Raw genomic sequence first — 9870 nt, 5'->3', positions numbered from 1 at the left:
AAAAAAAAAAAAAAAAGAAAGAAAGATAAGAGGCTCCAGTGACACAGCACAGCGAGCACCTACTTTCTGAGGGGGAACACCCTGTGCAAAGGCCCGGAGGCAAGAAATCTCCTGCAGAGGACGGATTTGCTGCACAGAGAGGTCATGAGAGTTGCCCCAAGGACACCAGCTGGGAGACGGAAGAGCCAGGATGAGGACCTGGGCTTAACTCGCAGCAGTCAGATTTGAGAGCTGGGCGGCACACTCCATGCTCCACACACAGAGTGACCCAGCCCACAGAGTCCACCGGCAGGGGCCTGCAGGACGGCAACCTCCTCCCCTGGGTCTGAGCCCAGGCTTTCATTTTTCTAGAATATTTTTCTTTTTAAGAGACAGGGTCTCACTATGTTGCCCAGGCTGGAGTGCAGTGGCTGTTCACAGGTTCGATCCCACTACTGATTGGCGCAGGAGTTTTGACCTGCTCCGTTTCCGACCTGGGCCGGTTCACCCCTCCTTAGGCAACCTGGTGGTCCCCCGCTCCCGGGAGGTCACCGTATTGATGCCAAACTTAGTGCAGACACCTGATCGGTATAGCGCACTACAGCCCAGAACTCCTGGGCTCAAGCGATCCTCCCGCCTCAGCCTCCCGAGTAGCTGGGACTACAGGCACGCGCCACCGCGCCAGGCTGAGCCCAGGCTTTGAACATGGGCTCCCATTGGCATAAATAACTCTACAGGCCAGGCTCGGGGTCTCACGCCCGTTATCCCAGCACCTTGGGAGGCCGAGGCAGGAGGGTCACGAGGTAAGGAGATTGAGACCATCCTGGCCAACATGGAGAAACCCCATCTCTACTAAGATACAAAAAAAAAAAAAAATTAGCCAGGTGTGGTGGCACGCGCCCATAATCCCAGCTACGGCGCGGGGCTGAGGCAGGAGAATCACTTGAATCCAGAGGTTGCAGTGAGCCGAGATCGCGCCACTGCACTCCAACCCGGTGGCAGAGCGAGACCCCATCTCAAAATAAATCAATCAATAAAAACAAAAAAATAAGGCCGGGTGCGGTGGCTCACACCTGTAATCCTAGCACTTTGGGAAGCCGAGGTGGGCGGACCACGAGGTCGGCCTGACCAACGTGGTGAAATCCCGTCTCTACGAAAAATACAAAGCTCGCCGGCCGTGGCTAGCTGGCCTGTCATCCCAGCTACTCGGGAGGCTGAGGCAGGAGAATGGCTTGAACCTGGGAAAGAGAGGCGTGAGCCACCGGGCCCGACCCCCGGGAAGACAGGTTTTATAGGACCGGGCGGGGGCACAGTAGGGCCCTGCTGGCCACGCCAGCCTCTGACTCCCAGTCCCCACCTGAGCCACCTCTTTGCAGCTTCCTGCAGCTCCAGGGTGCTCCCGGCACACCTGAATTTCCCTCGGGCCGCCCTCTGGGCAGAACGGCTGACATGGATGAGCGCTGAACACGTGCCACGGCCCGAGACAAGCACGCAACTTACATCGATTCAGTAAGTCAGCGTGGTCCCCATTTTACAGGGGGGGAAACTGAGGCACACCGAGGGAGGACAGCTGCCCAAAGCCGGTCAGCAGGGGAAGGGGCGCCAGCTGAACTCGGGAGCTCCACTGCCTGAGTCCACACCCCAGTCTCTAGCTGCGAAGGCTCTGGGAGCCAGGGCCTCAGTTTGCTCTCTCACAAAATAGGAAGGAGTGCCCCTGCCTTGGCAGCCTGCTGGGAAAGGAAGGGACATGAGGCCCCCCATTCCTAAAGATGCAGATTCCAGGCTGCCACCAAAGCCCAGCTCAGCAGCAAGCCACTCCCGGAGGCCTGGACTCTGTCTCCAACACCCATTCACTCTTCTGTGGCCCCAGCGTTTTTTGGTTTATTTTTCTGAGATGTTTCGCTCTTGCTGCCCAGGCTGGAGTGCAGTGGCGCGATCTCGGCTCACGGCAACCTCCGCCTCCCGGTTAAAGCGATCCTTCTCCCTCAGCCTCCCGAGTAGCTGGGATTAAAGGCGTTCGCCACCACTCCCGGCCAGTTTTGTATTTTTAGTAGAGATGGGGTTTCTCCATATTGGTCAGGTTGGTCTCGAACTCCCGACCTCAGGTGATCCGCCTGCCTCAGCCTCCCAAAGTGCTGGGATTACAGGCATGAGCCGCCATGCCCAGCAAGTGTTTCAATCCATTGAGAGGAACTGAAAAACAGCCCCAGCCCCAGGAAGGTGGAAGGAACAGAAGACCAGGGGCTGGTGCCCACAGGGAAACCAGAACGAATCCGTAAAACTGAGGCTGGCAAACCCCAGGCCTCCCAGCTGCAGCTACACGGGAACCCCAGCACCGCATCCCCTGGAATCTGCCCCTCGGACCTCAATTTGCTCACCTGGGAAGTGGGGCCTGCACCACCCAGCTCCAGGGATTATGAGGGAATCGGCATCCTCCCTTCCCTTTGTGCAAACCTCTCCTCCTCAGCCCGGCCTCCTCCTGGCCTCCACAGCAGAGCTGGCCCCACAATTGCAGCGCCCCCAGGATCGATGGGAGGATCAATTCCAGCAGCAGCACCATGCTGTGGAGTGGGGGTGCTCCTCTGGGAAGCCTCCCATTCCCCTCCTCCCCCCTTTCTCCCATCCCCCTTCTGCTTCCTTCCGCGACTCCCCTTCCTCTCCGCCTTCTCTTCCTCTCATCCCTTCTTCCTCCTCCTCTTCCCCCTCCTCCTGCTCCCTCCTCCCACCTCCGGCTTCTGTCCTCCCAGCCTTGCCCAGGTTTCCTCGCCCTTCCACCACCCGTCTGCCCTTGCTGTTTGTGGGGTGGGCAGAGCCTGGTGACCACACCTGCCACGGCTTCTCCTGAGTGCTCAGATGTCCTCAAGGGTGCACTGTATGTGTTTTATCCCCACCCCACAGATAGGGAAACTGAGGCTCCAGAGGGGTCCCTGATGTGCGAAATGAGGGTAGGGCTGGAGTTTCAGCCTGGAACCCACTTTCCACCCCCAGGGAGTGAATCGCCGGGCACCACGAAGGTGCTTGGCAATGAGGTACCCAAGGCTGACAGAGCTGGGCAGGCTGGGGTCAGAGGTCATTGCCCCAGAAAGCAGCCCGGGGTGGTCCTGGTGTACCCCTCAGGAGCCCGGGCTCCCCACTTGTGAAACTCGGAAGCCCCTCGTGGAGATGCAGGGCTGGCTGCACACACGCCCGCCCCCATCTTTTATTCCCGGCTCAGAGCTGGGGTCTCCGATTTTTCTCCAGGAAATGAGGCACCCTCTCTGGGAGGTAAGAACCTTGGATCTGCCTCGGTTTCCTCATTTGTAGAAGCAAAGGGTCAACAGGATGACCCCATCCCTCCCCAATCCGCTCTTCTTCTGGCGCTGTGACCCCAAGGGAGCCCCTGCGCCCCCCCCAGGCCTGGCAGCCCCCAGGGGACCGTCCTTCTGGGGCCTGTGACGGGAGGGTGATGTCCCTGGCTTCCCACTCTCCTGGGACCCCCCACTCTCTCACCTGCAGGCAGAGGTGGGGTGATGAGGTGGCTGGAGGAGGCTTACTGAGAGTTCAAGAACAACATAAATGTTTCGTCTGGTTTTGTTTAAAGCAAGGAGGAGGAAGAGAGGGAAGCCGCCTGCCTCTGCCCAGCCCAAGTTCGGGGATTTATCATGGAGGTGATTACTGAGCAGAACCGCAGGGCTGCGGGGAGGGTCCGGGCTTGTTAGGGAGGTGGGCGCAACAGCAATTACTGCTGTTAGCTCAGAGGGGAGGGGAGCAGGGAAAAGGAACAGGGAAGAGTGGATAGAGGAGGGAGAGGAGGCTGGGAGGGAGGGGAGGGCTGAAGGAAGAGGGGGAGTAGAAGGAAGGAAAGGGAGGAGACTGGAGGGGGAGGAGGGAGAGGAGGGAGGGGAGGAGGGAGAGGAGGAGGGAGGGGAGGAGGGAGAGGAGGAGGGAGGGGAGGAGGAAGGGGAGGAGGGAGAGGAGGAGGAGGAAGAGGAGAAAGGAGGAGGGGGAGGAGGGGGAAGGGGGGGAGGAGGAATGGGAGAAGGGGGAGAAGGATGGGGTGGAGCAAGAGGAGGGGGAGTAGGAGGGGGAGGAGTGGGGAGCAAGGGGAGGAGGAGAGGGGAAGAATGGGGAAGAAGGGAGGAAGAAGGAGGGAGAGGTGGGGAGGAAGAAAGAGGGGGAAGAGGAGAAGGAGGAGGGGGAGGAGGGGGAGGAAGAGAGAGGAGGAGTAGGGTGGAGGGAGCAGGAGGGGGAGAGAGGAAGGCGGGGAGTGGGGAAGAGGACCCTCAGAGAACCCCATCCTGCCCTCACCTTTCAAGAGCATCTAATCCCCCTTTTCTTTCCCAGTGGGAGAAACTGAGGCCCAGAGAGAAGTCTCTGCTCTGATACCCCCAAGTCCTCTCCCCAACCAACAGGCTCCTCTTGGGCTCCCTCTCTGCCCTGCCCTGGGCCCCACAGGGCAGGCTCTGCTTCCTGCTGGCTCTCTCCAGGCTCGGGGCTCAGAGGTGGGGAGGCGACGGCCCCTTCCCCTGTCCGCTGCCTCTAATGATTAACCAGATGGCTGCAGGGAGGGTGGAGGTGGGGAGCCGGTTCCTCAAATCCCCTCCAGGCCCTGGGCCAGCTCACAGGCCAGAATGGGGGCCCCCTCCAGCTCCAGAGGAGCTCCCTGACGGCTGGGTCCAGAGGGTCCCTCGTTCCCTGGGATCGCCTGAAGGGCTCAGTCAGAGGGGGACCCCAACGCAGGGACGTTCTCTGTCACTGAGATCTGTTCAACCCTCTCCAGAGACCGGCCCCACCGCCAGCCAGCCTCGATGCTGAGTGTGTCCACACCGCGCGCACACACTGGACACCCGCTGGGACTCAGCCCCAGGTCGCCCAGTCCCTTTGTCCTGAGGTCAGCTGGCCAGCTAGTGGCCTCAGGCAGATCTCAGAACCTCCCTGTGCCTCAGTTTCCTCACCTGAAAAATGGGAATTTGCCAGTTGCCAGCTGGGACCTGCGGGACACACCCCTCCCCCAGGGAATTGGAAGGCCACCCCCACCCCTGGGGAGCCCGGAAGGAGAAAAACAAAGGGAGAAACGAGCTTCCTTCCAGCACAAGGTGACTCACCTGCTGGCCCAGGGACAAGCTCCCCCAGCCACCCCACACCGCCGGAGACACACACACGCGTACACACACACACTCACACACACACACTCACACACACACAGGGGTGAGTCATTCTACCCCCACCACATTAGGATGGCCTCCCTGGGTGCATACTAAGGTGGGGGGATGATTCTTCAGAACCACCTGGGAGTCTGCCTCCTTGGCCTCACAGCCAGGGAGAGAAGGCCCAACCCCTCCTTAGCCTGGCATTCAAGGCTGGCCTTTGAACACATCCCCCCAACAGCCCCCAGCTTTATTCAGTTCTATCTCATTGACTCATTCAACAAACATTCCCTGATGAAGGCCGGTTAGGGCCCCGAAACCGGGCCAAGACCGACGTTGCCCCAGCCCCGCCGCCTCTTCCTCAGATAGCAAGGAGTGTTTTCATCCTACCTGACTTGGACTCCTACACCACCTACAAAACCCAGCCTCAGGGCTCCTCCTGCAGGAAGGAAGGAGTGCCGCCTCTCCAGTCCTGACCTCAGGAGATGGGGATGACTTTCCCCCTCCCTAACTACAGGAGCCACAGAGGGAGGCGCAGGGGCTGAGGCTGCAGCTCTAGGGTGTCTGGGGCAGTGAAGCAGGAGCGCCCCGAGAAGTTTGTTAAATCCAGGGAATGGCCGGGCTCCCCTCCCCCATTCCCAGTCTGCAGATTCGGCCTGAGGAGGTGCGAATTCCCCTCCTCCCCACCCAAGGCCCGGGAGGGGAAACAGACCGAGAGAGTGGCAAGGACACGGGCGTTGGTCTGTCTTTCGGGAAGGGGGTGCCCTCTCCTCCCCACTTCCTGACCCAGCAGAAAGGGCCCGGGCGTGTCCAGATAAACCGCGGCTTAATGGAGGCGCAATCCCTGCCCGGAACAGGCCAGGCCCAGGTGAGGCTCAGAGCCAATGCGCCCAGCCTAACCCACCTGGGGTTCCCCTCGGACACTCCGGGGGTGGGGCCCTCACTCCCGGCCAGCACCCCTGTCCCTGCGTCTGCGGAGTGGGCGCCCCCAGGCCTGTGCTTCCCCCACCTGCCGGTCGTCTGGTCTCGGCTTTCAGGGTGCGGATACTCCCAGGGGTCCGAGCCGGCGAGCTCGGGTCTTGCACAGCAGGCGGCAGAGACCGCGGGCCAAGGGGGCCCTGGAGACGCCCCCAGGGCAGCCCCGCTGCAGCTTTGCTCCGGTCCCCCCGCCCGGGGCCTCCGCAAACTAACCCACCGCGCGCCGCCGAGCGCCGGACCGGGATCCGCGGGCCGCCTCCAACCTAGAGGAGAGCGCAGAGAATTAAACCAAGCTATTTACATTTTAAAGGTGAAAGGAACCTGCCTTCTGGCAGGGCAGGGAGGGCGCTCAGGTGGTTTAACTCAGCGCCGGGATCCCGCTCAGCTGCGGGGGCCTGGAACCCCGCCGCGGGGCCGGCGATTGGGCCCCTCCCGAGCGCGGCGCCCAACGCGGGTTTCGTTGCGTCGGGGAAGTCCGTGGCCTGCAGCGCCCAGGCCCCGCGCGCTCAGCCGAGCCCGGGATCAGGGCGCTCTCCAGCCGCCCCACCCCAGATCCAGGCCGTTCCCCTTCCGCGCACCCTCCAGGGGCCTGCAGCCCGCGCCGCTCCCCGCCAGGCCTTTTTCCCAAACTGCAAACTGCAGCGCGAACTGGTTTTCTCCTGGGTCCGCGCTGGGAGGAGACGGTTCTAACGGAGCCCAGCGAGGAGGGACCAGGCCTGCGGGAGGGGGCGCGTTCCTGTCCCCAGATCCCTCCCGCTGCGCCCCAGCCCCAGCCAGCTCCCTGGCCTTCACCGGTCGGGCCCGGCGCAGAGGAGGCAAAGCAGGCGGAGGCGGCGAGGGGAGCGCGGCCACACCTCCCGCCGGAGCCCGGACCCTTCCCCTCCCCTCGGGTTACTTTCTAGATGGGGAAACTGAGGCGCAGCCAGGGCGATGCGGAGGAAGGCCCGCGCCCGGCGGTCTCCCGCGCCTGCCTGCCGGAGCCTGGAGTGGAGGACCCGGAATTCCCTCCTCTAACCGCGTCCAAGAACTCCCGGACGACGGAGGCCAAGCTGCGGAAGGAGGCGACGAGGACGCGGGGCCCCGGGGACCACCCCCTCCGCTCCCCCGCGGGCCGCGGCCGCCCAGCCCCGGCGCCCCGGCGCAAACAGGCGAGGTGTTTGCCGAGCGCGCGGCGGGCGGCGCGGCCCGAGAGCGATGAGGATTCGATGGAGCCGCTCGCCGCGGCGGGGGCAACAGAGCCCGGGCGGGCGCGGGGATCGATCGGGCACAGCTGTCGCCGAAGAGCCCGCGGGAGCATCCACCCGCGGGCCAGATCTGCCCGGGCGCCCCGCAACTGCGGGCAGGAAATCTGGGACGCCGGGCCCGCCAGGGGCGAAACCCCAAAGTCGCCGCACCCCGGTGGGGCGCTCAGGACGTCCCCACGGCCAACGTGGAACCTTGGGGGCCCCGCGCCCTGCCCCGCCGGAAGCCCCACCAGGCCGAAAAAGCTCAGAGTCTCCCCCCAAATCTAAATAAAGTCCCCGGACCCCGCCGGAACGAAGGCGGCTGGATTCCCGTGGGAGAACTCCCGGCACACACTAGGCGCCGGCGGCCGGGATTTGGGGCGACCGCAGGTTTCGGGGGGCCGGGAGTGGGCGCAGGGCGGATCTAGGACTGGGGCTGGGCCTGGGGGGGGCGTCCATGGCCATCTTGTAGTAACAACCTCGGTTTAATAAAAGCAGGGAGAGGTGCGCGGCGCCCGCTGACTTTCATTTCGGTGGGAGACAAATCGAATCAGAAAGTCAGTTGGGGGCGCATCGCGGAAGGTTCTGGGGGAGCCCCAGGAAGGGAAATTTGAGGGATCTAACTCTGCCTTTGATGTTTTTAGCTGCAATGAGAGAGTCAATAACAACAGGGAGGGTGGCATGTCCAAAAAACGGGAAAGGGTGGAGGATTAAGGGGGGTTCCAGCTCAGGGGGTCGGTTTATGGAGGTTGAAGGGGTGAAGAGTGCACACCCCTGGGGCCTGGGGAGTGGGTAGAGCCCCCTCAACTCTCCACTCCCCATGCGCAGGGCTCTCCAAGCCCTGAGGTTAGTGGGACCAGAGGCTGCTCTTCTTGACCCCTCCCGGATCCAGGCCAGGCAGAGAGAGTGGTCGCTGGTCTGGGGCAGCCCAACACCTGCTGAGGTGCCCTCCCCCACTCCCAAGCACCGACTCGGGCTCTGGGAGCCAAATTCCAATTTTCCTGGAGCGGATACTGAGAGCGGAGAGCTTCCTCAGGTGGCTGAGGTCCCCGTGGGGCCTGAAAGGGGTACTCCTTGTCCCCATACAGCCCACCCCTTCCCTCGCCCACAATTTGCCTAATGACCCCGGATCGATCCAGGCCTGGGCAACCAGCCTGCCCCGTGGCCGGCTCAATTCTATTTTACTAATTACTAAAAGGCCACTGGCTGGTGGGGAGAAGCAGGTTGGGGGTCCAGGGGGCCACAGTCACTCTCTTGGGGCCAGCAAATTTCTGTTCAGTCTCCCAGTGGGCGCACAGCCTCTACAAGGAGTGAGATCCCTGACCCTGGGGGAGTCCCAGTCTCCATAAGCCTAAGGGGGGATGAGGGGCTTCACAGACCTGGATAGGGTTAGGTCCACCAGGCTGGGCTGCCCCTTCCAAGTCTAGGAAGCTTTGGAAGGGGTCTGTGGCCACCTTAGGGTGTCCTGAGGAAGCAGAGGGGAGAGACGCCCTTCTCTCGGAGCCCCTGACCCTCCTCTTCTCTTTCTTCTTCCAGCAAGATGCTTTCCCTGCTAGAAAAGCCACACACGCTTGTTATTAAAATGAACGCGATAATCAAGCTGTAGAAAATATATTAAAAAGGAAGCCTGTATAATCTCAGCTCCCAAGGAGCTCCCCCACATCGGCATTTGGGGGAGCTTCCTTCCGCCTTGGTACCCTCCCACCGATAGAGACCCCAGCCCCCACCTGGCCTGTGCTTCCCTGAGCCTGGGATGCTAGCGTTTTATGGCGGCTGATTGATTTTTAGATCTCACGATTATTTTTAATTATCTGTGATTGTTGGAGGGTGAGATTGAGGAGCCCAGGATGAGGGCTCAGAGCAGCCACTTCCCTCCCCCCAGACCCAGCATCTTCACGGGGAGGGGGGGACTCAGCTGCTCAGACCTGCTCCTCTCTTCCCACCTGGAAGATGGGTGCAATTATGTAAACAGTCCAGAAATTATACATGAACCCTGCAACTGGAAAGTTTAGGGACCGACACCTGAGGGGGGTGGGAGTTAGCACTTGGACAGAGGTAGGAATGAAAGGGGGGGCTCTAAGGTCAGCACCCGCACCTTGGGACATAGGCACCCAGGAAAATGGTGACTTGACTCCCCCTCTCTGCGGCTGAGTGAGGAGAGAGAGTATGTCTGGTAAACAGCAGGCACTTACTAAATGCTGAGCCCTATGCAGCCAGTAGTAACAGGGGTCCCCTTCAACCCTCCCCTCCCCAGGACTTGGATCAGGCCACTTCAGGCTGCGGGCCCAGATCAGGCCCCCTCCCCCTCTGCTATTCTGGTCAGCCTCAGCTGGGCAGCCTGGAGGGCACCACTCCCACATCAGAGAGGGGAAACTGAGGCACAGAAAGGTCCTTGTTACAGAGCCAATCCTAGTCTTAGTTCAGAAAATCGAATCTCCAATGTGTAGCCCTGTCTTCAGGGGCCAGGGAATCCGGATGCAGGTGCAGAGCTGGGAGTGGGGTGGGGCCGGGGTTGGCCAAGAAGGTTTGCAAGGAAGGGGAGTGATGGCCTGACTGTCTCCTGT

The sequence above is a fragment of the Sapajus apella genome, unplaced genomic scaffold (assembly GCF_009761245.1).
Source record: "Sapajus apella isolate SASKATOON/1434 unplaced genomic scaffold, GSC_monkey_1.0 scaffold77, whole genome shotgun sequence".
Taxonomy (NCBI): Eukaryota; Metazoa; Chordata; class Mammalia; order Primates; family Cebidae; genus Sapajus; species Sapajus apella.
Note: the sequence above shows the minus strand (reverse complement) of the source record.